This window comes from Salvelinus alpinus, chromosome 19, assembly GCF_045679555.1.
Source record: "Salvelinus alpinus chromosome 19, SLU_Salpinus.1, whole genome shotgun sequence".
Taxonomy (NCBI): Eukaryota; Metazoa; Chordata; class Actinopteri; order Salmoniformes; family Salmonidae; genus Salvelinus; species Salvelinus alpinus.
Window position 1 is genome coordinate 35,482,985 of NC_092104.1, and position 12,893 is coordinate 35,495,877.

Sequence of the window (12,893 nt, forward strand, 5' to 3'; positions counted from 1 at the left end):
CAGGAGGGGTTTAGTCTGATTGACAGACAGTTTAACAGACAGCGTGAAAAGATAGAAAGTGGCCAGAGATAGATCAATTGATGGAATCGATAGAAGGGGAGAGAGAGAGGAAGCGGGAAAGTACCTTGAGTCTCTGCTTGGTTTCCTCTGAGATACTTCCTTTGGGGGAGAGCAGGGTGGGTGTAGGCGGGGTGACGGTAATTTCCGGGGGGAACTTGGTGACGGTTGAGGGGATATAGAGCTTTGGCATGTTGGGGGGGATGCGGGAGCGGACACGACTGGGGTCCAACATCTTAGACTGCTCACTGCTGCCATACAGCTGCTGGTCTGAACATTAGAGATATAGAAACATTATGAGAACTTCTAACAAGAATCCTCTCCTCCACTTACTAGAATTCTTACTTTCCCGCTTGGTATTTCCTGGTTGTAAATGTTCTTACCTGAGCAGGGTTGTGTGGTACTACAGGAAGCAGGCTCGTCATGGTGCCAGCCGGCAGCCTCCTGCCCTGGGGACACAGTGGCCAGCTTCATCTGTTGGCAAAGATGAGACTCCTGCTGTCTGCAGGACAGTCCCTCTGCGGGCTCCTCAAGTTCATCTGGAGAAACAGCCACGTCACATGACCTGGCTGGGTCACAATCCATACATCATCCAAACACACCAGCATAGAGAAGAAAGACAAGATGACAGGTTCTCACTCATACTTCTGGGGTTAGCAGAATAATCAATTTCAGACTATTTAATATGCAGTGCACTATACTATAACAACAATGTTTGTAATGACCAACATTAACTTACTGGAACATAAATGTCATTTCTATATACAAACACTGGTTTCAAATATTGTTCCAGGCTGCCATAACAGACCCCACAATGAACGCTGGAGGCAGATAGGATATATGAGGGAGGGTAATGCCTCAGCCTACCTGCCTGTGAGAATAACATCCCCATGTGGCAACGTACAATAGCAGCACTGACAGCAAATACAATAATCCCACTCCCTCTCTACCGAAACTCTTCATTCAGGTTGCCTGGGAAACCATTGGTAGATTGCAGTGCCAAGCTGCCCGATGCTGAGCACTGATCTCCTTAACCTCATGTATGTGTGTGTGTGTGGATGATATCCTTCTTGAATCCTTAAATATTTCATGTACTCAACAATCAGGATTGTAAACTAAAGAGGCTTGACACAGTTGTGTCATACAGAAACAATGCATCATCAGGAGAACAGTGTTCCAAGTTAAAGACAAATCATTATTTTATACACTTCCATCTGTAAGTGTCAACAGATGTACTATGTACTAGGGAGACATAAGTGACTTACTAAAACAGAAACCATTCAACCAGTTTATAGTGTACAGTAGTTACGTAACACAGCTCTGAGTGGGCAAGTGTGCCCCCTGCTGGCTGTCTATATAATTACAGCAAGAGAGAACAGCTTAGACAGTCTCATTTATCCTTCTCCCCTAGAGCAGCAGGTACCACGCAGGGAATCATCAACTGCAGATACAGCACAGTGAACACAACCAGTTTGCAGCGTAATTACTGCGGGTGTTACAAATCAATTCACATTACACTATATTCTCCAAAGAGGAACTATGCAATTGTATTTAAAATGTTTGATGATCATGTCCTCTTTGTAGCAGCATACTTTAAACTGCTTTAGAGTGTTTTCAAACAGAACAAGCAGTTTCACTGCTGTGCATTGTGAAATGTACTGAGATGAGGAGGGATGAAACTGACCTGTTTGGGGGTTGAAGGCCATAGTTGAAGCAGGGTGGATGGGCAGGGGGGCTCTCCTGTGCTGGGGCTGCTCGTGGGAGCTGCTGGCTGGAGGTCTGGGCACCTTGCCCAGGGGCTCGTACTGGAGTTTGGCTTGGCTGTCCTGGATCTGGATGGACAGAGGGTGGCAGGCAGTGTGGCTGAGCAAGACCGGGGTTGGCAGAGAGGCAGGGAAGAAGATGTCGTGGTTATCCTTAGTGTACTTGGGTGTTGTCGGGGCATCACCGGCAGACTGAGAAAGATAAAGACAGAGTGTGGTAATAAGGAGAGGAGCGCCTGACCTTGAGTGCCCATCTGCAGTAGAATCTTCTTTCCTCTGTACAGATACTGTAGATAGAGCGCAGATAGAACACTGAGAAATGCATATCTGCTTCCCTGGAGGGAAAATGTCCCAGACATAGAACCACCGTAGAAATAGGTTGAGTCATCATAGCTGATACCATCTCACTGTTTACACAGTCAGATGGTACTATTACGCTGGCTTTATGCTGGAGCAGTGTCCTGTGGAGGTCTTACTTCTCTGTGTTGCCAGAAGACACCGACCCTACCGGGTCTGAACACAGTCATGGTTACATTAAGACACCGTGGAGCCGGTGCGAGACATGGGTCCGAAAACGTACCTCAATGCAGGGATGGAACATGCCACTTTACTCCAAATTGTACCTTCTCAATGCATCAATGTAGATAAAGGTAACATTTGGAGTACAGTGGCATATCCCATCCCTGCACTGAAGTACGTTTTCCGACCCATATCTCATGCCGGCTCCAAGGTGTCTTAAAGTAACCATGATTACGTTGTGTCCCCATTGCAGCTCAGTGTAAATGGTCGGTATCTTCTGGCATGTTTTGAGGACCACTCATAAACACAAGAGCTGCACAAACAACCTGTGACAACAGCCGCCCTGCTCTCACAACTGCTGTCATGGCAACCAGGAAGAACACAGCCAATGGCAAACGGCATGAATACAGATTCTGTTCAGTTTTCCCTCTGAAATAGGAGAGCATTGAACTGAATACCATATCTTCTTTTAAAAGTAGCCGAATAGGAGGGAGACATTGGATAACTGGGAAGGAGGAATTAGAGGCAGGGCACTGATAATGATATACAGAAGTATATAATAGTATCATGACTTATTTCCAAGTTGTGGCAATGTGACTACCAAGCACGGCCGTAGCTACATATCAAGTTGAAGGCCGACCGGACTAAATTACCCTTATCACTGCGATTAAAAAAAACCGGTTCAAGGGCATACACTGAGTGTACAAAACATTAGGAACACCTGCTCTTTCTATGACATACAGTTTCCTGTGTGTATCAAGAATGGTCAACCACCCAAAGGACGTCCAGCCAATTTGACAACTGTGGGAAACATGGGAGTCAACATGGGCCAGCACACTGTTGAACGAGTCCATACCCCAAAGAATTGAGGCTGTTCTGAGGGCAAAATGTGGGTACAACAACGCAATATTAGGAGGGTGTTCCTAATGTTTTGTACACTCAGTGTACATCTGGTGTATTAGAAGCAATTAAATTGTTTACGACACAATACATACACATACAAACGACAGCATGCAGACGTATTCAAACATCCACAACATCACCACTGCCCAGACCTGCCTGCTCACACCCACATCTCCAGTGCCCGCATCACTCGCTGCCACATGGCCACAAACTGCACCATTTAGTGTCTCTCCATCGCCCACGCATTTTCAACATTTAGATAATAAAGCATTTGACCTATACATAGTGTTAACGATGGCGGATTGGTTGATTTCCAGTTATCTATCTATGTTTTTTTCAAGATGATTGACGAGAAAAGTATCATCCAACCCATCGGGTATCTCACTGCACCCTCATATGCCATGTCTTGAAATACGCAGACAGACGGATTAAAAAGTACATTTACATTGTAATACTTCTGACAGCCAACTTTCTAGCTCCGCCCATAACTTTTGGACTTTATAACATTCCCAGAAGGCATGGATTATTGAGTCATTGCTAGTTTTACACTTAAGACATGGCTGCCATTGTGCTGTAGAATTTGTGAATTTTGTCTCTTGTAAAATCAATTATATACATTAGTTTATACTGGATTAAGTGTGAATTTTCAATAACTGTAGTTTGTAAGTTATGTTCCAACATTCCCTCCATCTTGTGCCAATATCAGTTATTTTTTGTCTTGGTTCCAATAGTTTATATTTTTTCGAAGAGATTGTCAGTTGGATAGGCTCTCTGCAAGGTTTTGTATATCTTACCTATTACACGAATATCCTTTCTCTGACTCAAATATGATTCCCTTAAGATTGCTCTGATGTCGAAAAGATTTCACATCGAAATTGTGATATAAAACATTTAAGTTGCATGTACTTGAAAATATGTACCTTGATCAGTCCAAAATTGATTTTTAATTCTTTAATTGAAATAAATGTATTTCCTATTACCAAGTCATTTACTGTTTCTATGCCTTTAGTTTTCCATGTGGACCAATTTATCCGTGAATTCTGAAAAGATATCCAAAGATTGTTCCATAGGGTTGTGCTTTTAGGGAGTGATATTGGTTCCTGTAGAATAACGTGTCATTTTCTTCAATATTGTTATAGTGTTGTTAACTATTAAGCTGTTAATGTTTTTAGCTTTATCCTTTGAAAATAGACACGTGAAAACATTCTGGGGATGAGCATGCACATGTTGCTCCTCTCTTTAGTGCAAGTAAAAGCCTTAGCGAGCTGATACAATTCCAAGTCTGGAAGGTTAAAACCACCCTCAGACTTAGGAAGATGTAAAACTTTCCTTTTTATTTTATGAGTTTTATTTGCCAATATTAAGTCTTATGACCGAGTATACTTTTTAAAGAATGTCTTCGGTGGGGGTAATTGGTAATACCAAGAACAAATATAAAACTTTGCGAGCCAAGCCATTCTGAAGAGCTTTATTCTACCTGTAAGATTTATGGGAAGATTGTTCCATTTAATTAGATCTGCTTTCATATTGTTGAGTAATGGGATAAAGTTATTTTTATATATTTGTTGTCACTTATTAAGCATCCTAAGTATTTCATATTTTTGTGGTCCATTTAAAGGATTGCTGTAGATTAGTTATTATTTTTCTTATTGCCATTATATAGTTTTATTCAACGTAAATGTAATTTGTTTTTGTATTCCGATTTTTTTTTTTTTAGCATGGGGTGCATCGAGTTTTCAATATTGGTCAGGTATATCAGGAGATCATCTGCAAATAAGTTTAGGTTATATTCATGTTTACCAATACTGATACCTGTTACGTTTGGATCCTCTAATTATTTCTGCAAGCGGTTAAATTGCCAGTGCAAACAGGAGGGGTCAGAAAGGACAACCCTGTCTTGTGCCCCTTTTTAAAGCATTTTCATCAGATGTATTATTTGTGTATATTTCTTCTTTAGGACATTTATATAATATGTTTTATTTATTTATTATTTCAGCTGGAAAGTTGAAAGCTTTATAATTTTTGAATAGAAAAGGCCATTCAAGACGTTCAAAAGCCTTTTCGGCATCAACAGCCATTATTGATAAATCTATATCTCATTTCTTAGCGTATTGTATTAAACTGAAACATGTTCTTGTATTCGTTTGGGTCCATTCTTAATAAACCCTTTTTGAATTATATGTATCAGGTTTTATTTTTTTTATTTCTCCTTTATTTAACCAGGTTGGCCAGTTGAGAACAAGTTCTCATTTACAACTGCCACTTGGCCAAGATAAAGCAAAGTGGTGCGACAAAAACAACAACACAGAGTTACACAAAAAGAAACGTACAGTCAATAACACAAAAAAATAGAAAAATAGAAAAATCTATGTAGTGTGTGCAAATGTAGAAGAGGCGGGTTGCAGGAGAGTATGTTCAGTCCGTAGATGGAAAATGAGATAAAAAAATATATACAAAGAAAATGATATATACAAGGGACGGACAAGAATCAAAACAGACATCCCACTGCTACGCCATCTTGGAGGTCTGGTAAGACTTTTGCCATTGTATTGCTTACGAGCTTTACAATAACTTCATTGTGACAATTTATTAAACTGGGTCTGTAAGCAGCAGGGGACTCTCCAGATGTTCCTGGTTTTATTATAACTGAAATAACTGTTTGATACATGGAACTAGGAAGCACTGAACTGAGTGACATGTGTGCTGTCATTTGTGTAAATAGGGGCACTACTTTGTCCCAAAATATTACATAGAATTCTATGGGAAAGCCGTCCATTCCTGGGGCTTTTTTCCCACGCAAATCTTTTAACAGTGTCTAATATTTGTTTTTGGGTGATCTCCGTTATTCTTTTTTGTCAACTGATAATTTCTTAAGGGTTGTTGAGTCTAAGAAGGCTGTAGGATCAGTCAAACAGTTGTTTAATTCTGATTTATATAGATTTTCATAGAACCTTTTAAAATGGTCAATACTCATGTATACTCTGTGAATAACTTTAATTACAGGTGCATACTACTAGACGATGGAAACTGCATAAAGCAAGCTCAGCCTTATTTGTTCTATTGTCCAATTGCAGTTGTTCCCCCCTTTTAGTCTCAAATTCATATGAACAAGTGCAGGGTTTCTGTAATTCGACGGGTCATTCATCCTCCATAGGGTCTCAAGTTGGAAACCTCATAGCCCACTGAGTGTTTTACAATGTTATGTTTGTAAACTGTCCCATAGACATCTAAATGTCCTTTCACTATTTACAGGAGATCAGCTATTTTTTTTGTATCTTATTTTACCAGGTAAGTTGACTGAGAACATTCTCATTTACAGCAGGGGGATGAATGAGCCAATTGGATGCTGGGGATGATTAGGTGGCCAGATTGGGAATTTAGGCAGGACACCCCAACTCTTACGATAAGTGCCATGGGATCTGTAGTAACCAGAGGCAGGACACCCATTTAACATCCCATCCAAAAGACAACACCTTACACAAGGAAATGTCCCCAATCACCACCCTGGGATATATATTTTTTTTTACCAGAGGAAAGAGTGCCTCCTACTGGCCCTCCAACAACACTTCTCAGCAGCATCTGGTCTCCCATCCAAGGACCAACCAGGAGCTACCCTGCTTAGCTTCATAGGCAAGCCAGCAGTGGGATGCAGGGTGAATCAGAACCATGCTACGAGGCTGAACAAGAATTGGTCCACTACACCAGGTTACAGAGAGGGATGAGACACCTTCACTGAGTCTACACCTTCACATTTCACAGTCATTCCCTATTTTCTTCACACATTATATATCATCCTGTAAAATAAAGTACATTTTGTGCATGCTCTCTTTTCTTTATCTTTACATTAGTAAATGTTGCATTAGATATACATTTTAGGTTGACTTGATGAAAGATTATTCATATCCCTTTTGGTTTTGTTGTTCATACTTGCTGTAGTCTGATATTTTGGGGCCAGACTATGATCTATTAATGTTTAGGGTACTTCATGTTCATGCATTGCCATAAATTAGGGGGCAGCGAGGAAACTTACCAGAATTGAACATACAGTTCATTTTACCATCATTTAAGTAGACAAGTCAGTTAAGAACAAATTCTTATTTACAATGACAGCCTAGGAACAGTGGGTTAACTGCCTTGTTCTGGGCAGAACGACAGATTTTTACCTTATCAGCTCGGGGATTCGATCTTGCAACCTTTCGGTTACTAGTCTAACCACTAGGCTACCTGCCGCCCAGTTCACATCATTGCCCTACTATGTAAACAGAGGACATTCTGAAAAGGAAAATGAATAACTTCAGTGGGGTAAGGAAATGTTCAGCCTATAACTAGTTGGTTATAAATTAACACATACATTTGATTAGCTAGACGATTTTGAGTTGATAGCAAGCTAGCTGGTAATTAGCTGGCTGGCTTTCTATGGGCTGAACAATGCTAGGTAACATTAGTTGCAACTTTTTTTTTTTTTCATTAGTTGCTACTTGCTAGCCGCAAGATCGTAATGTTTAACAGGTTGCAGTTGTCTAATATGTCACTCGTTTTAGTATAGACAAGTTGTTATAATGTTTTGAAAATGTGTGTGATGATTTGTGTGCTCTATTCATGTTAGCAGCAAACGATGCCCAAACTCCGAAGGGTTGTGCTAGCTACTGTGTGTGTTTGCTTATCCTGGAAGTGCTGGCTTGAAGCGGAAGGGCTGGGACGGTCCTATGTAAAACAATAGATCCTGATTCATTCAACCTTGAAGTCTGAGGGCACAGTCTCTTCCTTATCGTCACTTCGTGCCGACACATCAAAGCAGCCGTTCCAGAACTCAAGTCAAGGACGTAGAGAGGCTAGTGTTAACAAGACTATGCAGTACTGCGGTCGACCTTGAACTTCCGTGGCTTCAATGAGAGGGGACAGGGGCCCTGACCTCAAGGGGGCCCCCATTGATTTTGTTAGTCACTCTCACTCAGATATCATATTAACATGGCATAAGTCATGGCAAAATGTGTAGAATTGCAGGAAATTAGCTGTAAAACTTCAACAACAAAAAGTTTTGTAAAGCAAACTTTTGTTAATAAAATACCTTTTCTGCAAACAGATCCCTCTGTACTTATTAAATTATAGTTTTTAATCCCAGTGCAGAGTTAATGTGTAGCAGATAGTTGTATAGCTAATAGGCTGTGTTTGTTGATCAATTGTGGTGAATGAAGCAACCAATGTGATAATGGCTGCAATACTTGTTTCTTTTTTTTGCTGTTTTCCAAATAGCATTTTATAGATTTTAAATTGTTTAGAAATGCAGTAAATGAGCATTCAACTTTCCTAAAAGCCCAGAACTCAGTAAAACTCAGACCCTGGCTACAAGGTTGCCACAAAACAACGGTTAGTCTGGATAAGTCAGCTGATCTACTGATAACATAGCTCACCACAATGGTATTTTCTTCTCAGGATCCCACCGCAGGGATTTCTAGTCAAATCCTGCTCTGAGTCATTAATAACGAGGCTCCCTGGGGGATTCAACAAACAAACCAACCAACCCTCCAAACTCCAACTGCAATAGACCCACCACACAGCACAGATCAACACAGACCAACAGCAGCAACTCCTACAGGTTTCCACCACTAGCTGTAAAGCTTCTTATATCAGGAATTATACATAAAAACATTGGAACAAAATAAAGACCCTTTGCTCTGAGAAAAAGTACCTGAGAGCATTGCAGCAGACTCCGTGTAGAGGGACCTGGGCGTTACTCGTGTGGGTGGGAGGATCTGCTAGTCGTGTTTTGAGAGGATTCATTATAATATCTTGCTGTTTCTGCCATTTAATTTACTTTGGACTTATTTGAACAAATTTGTGAGGGGGTATTTTGTGTCCGTCCATTGTTTTCCCTCACCTGTACCTCTGACCATTGTCTCATTAGTACTCTGCTCAGAGTTATGCCCTCCTTACCAAGTCCGGTCATATCTCAAACACTTCAGTGCCACCTGCTGCATTCACAGACTAAGTCAAGGAATAATATGGAGCTTCGGCTCTCGAAGAAACAATGATAGCCCTCGAACTTATTTAGAGAGGCAATTTCATTAAAATGTGATAATAATAAAAAGATGATCAGAACAGGAGATGACCTACACAGAACTGATAAGCTGCTTTCAAACCCCATCTCAGTAATTGCAGAAGGGACCATCCATGGTCTGAATCTGACTTTGAAACCAGTCTGGCTGTAAGCAGTCTTCATATGATACACAACGAATGGTGGAAACGAACTAGGCTGCAGGGGAGTTACTTAGCCTTATGCCAACCTCTTCCCAGGTAAGAACTCGGACTCAACAAAGAGCCTAGATGTACAATAACAACTTCTGTACTTTAAAAGGTGCTATACATAGATTATTTTTTAAATTGTAATTTCATAAAATGTCAATATATCTGCAGTTAACTCGGGCTCTCGAGTGGCGCGGTGGTCCCAGACACGGCATCTCAATGCAAGAGGCGTCACTACAGTCCCTGGTTTGAATCCAGGCTGTATCGTATCTGGCCATGATTGGGAGTCCCATAGGGTGGCGCACAACTGGTCCAGCGTTGTCTGGGTTTGGATGGGGTAGGCTGTCATTGTAAATAATAATTTGTTCATAACTGACTTGCCTAGTTAATAAAATAAAAATAGTGGAATGATTGTGTTTCACAGTATTACAGTGTTGTGATATTCGCCAATTGATTTCTCCGGCCGGAGCGGCATCTGAAAACAAGCACTGAATAGTGTAGGGAATCATTGAACCATCTAAATTGCTGTGAAATATCTTGCAATAGGATGCATTCTAACAAAATCTTATCCTATTTCCCCGTAACATGTCGGAGACTTACGCTTGACCCTTTATTTTCAGTGTTGGCGGGTAAAATATTTTACCAGCTACGTTGGCGGTTGGTCAGAGCTCCACAATTCGAGCATTTGTGAATAAAAATAGTCAAGTATTATCACATTTATAGTAAAATAAATGCTGGAGAAGCTGTTCTCAAAAGTATTTCTGACGTTTTGTTTTATAGCTGGTGAATGAATCGCACAGTCAAAGAACAACGAATCCTATATAGCCCAGCATCCCCCTTCCCCCTTGCGCTGCAACACTGCCTGGATGGGGTCTATACTCAGGTGAAGAAATAAGTGAAAGATACAATTTTAGAAGTGCACAAGCATAAAAGTTGGTCTAATTTACTTGAAACGAAAGTCTACTAAAGTGAGACTTTGTCCTTGTGTTTCTTGGCTATTTACACTGTTTTGTTTAGCAGCTAGGTTGTTTTTCTATGTTTGAGTTTCAACTGCTAGGGAAGAGAAGACAACGCTGCTACTAGTCCTGTGGTCACCAACCTAGTCGATCGCCAAACATTTATGTAAAAACAATAATGCCTTGTGTCCTGTATTTTTTATTCGTCTCGAGCTGTTGGCATTAGGTGCACCCGATTCATGCGCCGGATAGGCAAACTGTTGCCATTTTGAACAATTTCATGTGTCTGAAGGTACAAACTCAAGGCCAGATGTGATTCAGCCTGGATTTGAACCAGGGACTGTAGTGATGCCTATTTCAATGAGATGCAGTGCCTTAGACTGCTGCGCCACTCGGGAGCCCAGTGAGTTGATCTTTAAGTTATAAACTCTGCACTGTCAACACTTTGTATTCAACACTTTTATAAGCCATGAAATGTGCATTCTTCCTATTTCCACTCAGCTCTACAACAAGCAGTGCAGCAGTAATGAATGAGTAGGCAAGTGTATTTATAGGCTTGCGTTGCTGTTATTATTAGCAGTTTGGTTATTTTTTAATATCGAGGAATATTTCACTTTCTCTGTTCATAGGAGTAACAAAATTTTAGCATTAAATAAAGCAGTGCGACAAGTTTCCCCATCAGCTGGAAGACGGTGTCCCTTTTTGGTCAGTGTCAGTGGAGGAAAGGGAGAGCGGAGGGATGTTGAGGGGTGGACCCTCACTCTGCTGCTCTCTCCCTCCGCTGAGACTGACCATCAGATGCAGACACCATCAGCCCAGTAAAATAAAAAGCTAATTATTTAAATGTATGCTCACTCAGCTGTGCCGCACAAGTAATACAACAATGGATCTATTACCAGTGTGATCATATAGCCTACCTCAAATTAGCCTACATAAAAATGTCCGGAACAATGCATCGGCAGGGCAATTCAAGCAAAGCGAATATGCGGTGATAATGTATTGGGTCTATAGCTTACTGCACAATCTTCATTGCTACAGTACTGTTTTTAAATGGTTAATGTTGCATAGGCTTGTGTTTAAAAAAAATCTGAGCAGTAGATCTCAGCTTGCAATTTGACTCAGAAAGTGTTCTTCACTCAGAAAAGGTTGGTGACAGGCACAAACATGACTAGTCCACGGTAACTTCCCGCCCTTTCAATTTATTTTTTTATTTAACTAGGCAAGTCAGTTTAGAACAATTCTTATTTACAATGACGGCCTAGGAACAGTGGATTAACTGCCTTGTTCAGGGGCAGAACGACAGATTTGTACCTTGTCAGCTCGGGGATTCGTTGCTAGTCCATACGCTCTAACCTATCTACCGCCCATAAACAGGCAGGTGAACATTTTTGTCTCATCTGTGATATTTTGGTTAAAAGACTCGGGTCACAAAAAATGTAATTAAACAATATACCACATTAGTCACTGCTTACTAGTAATACATGTAATTGTTTTAGAAACATGTTGATCAGTTTGTGTGTTTTGGCTGGTACAAAATCTGAGTGTCTGGTAGATATTGAAATCTATTGTGTTTTCCTTTGAATTAAGACCTAGACAGCCAGGTGAGGGGAGTTCTTTACTAATTCATGACTTAATTAATCAATCAAGTACAAGGGAGGAGCGAAAACCTGCAGACACTCGGCCCTCCGTGGAATGATTTTGACACGTGATCTAGGGCAAGGTTTCCCAAACTCGGTCCTGGGGGCCCGTTTTGTTTTTTGGCCTAGCACTACACAGCTGATTCAAATAGTGAAAGCTTGATAATGAGTTGGTTATTTGAATCAGCTGTGTAGTGCCCCCCAAGACTGAGTTTGGGAAACCCTGATCTAGGGGATGCTAGGCTACGTTGTAGGAATCTTCCGTCTCAGGTGTAAACAGGTGACAGGGAGTAGGTTGCAGTGAGCAGAGGATCACACAGAAGACAGTCATTTTCTGCTCTGCTGTATTATCCCTTCCAAATCATAACCACTAGAATAGTGACTAGACCTTGAATACAAACGATAATGTCAATTAGGTCTAAACATGGAGAAGTGAGAAGAAACCCATAGGTAACCTGGATGTGGTGTGATAAATGGGACAAACTGATTACAGCGGACCTCATGCACACTTATGAAACCCTCCTGCTTGGATCCAGCATCAAAATCGTATCTACATCATGACTTGTAATGCACACGCATACACTGAGCTTTTATAAGGCCATGAGTCATGACCACAATCCTCATCTGTATAAATTATGCTAAATAACTCAATTGCGAGCTATGGTAACCTACCCATCGTTTTCTCCCTCCAGTATAGTGTGGTTTACGTCACCACGACAACAGGATGAGAGATGCCGGATGCGGAGGCAGGGGTGTGGGGGGGCAAAAATCAGTGACTGCCACAGACAGAAAAATAACTGATGATTTTGTAAAGA

At 41.0% G+C, this 12,893-nt stretch overlaps 1 pseudogene; it reads right to left on the reverse strand.

The window, feature by feature from the left end:
- LOC139545854 (calcineurin-binding protein cabin-1-like) overlaps positions 1-12,893 on the reverse strand; it is a 90,454-nt pseudogene that overhangs the window by 1,848 nt on the left and 75,713 nt on the right.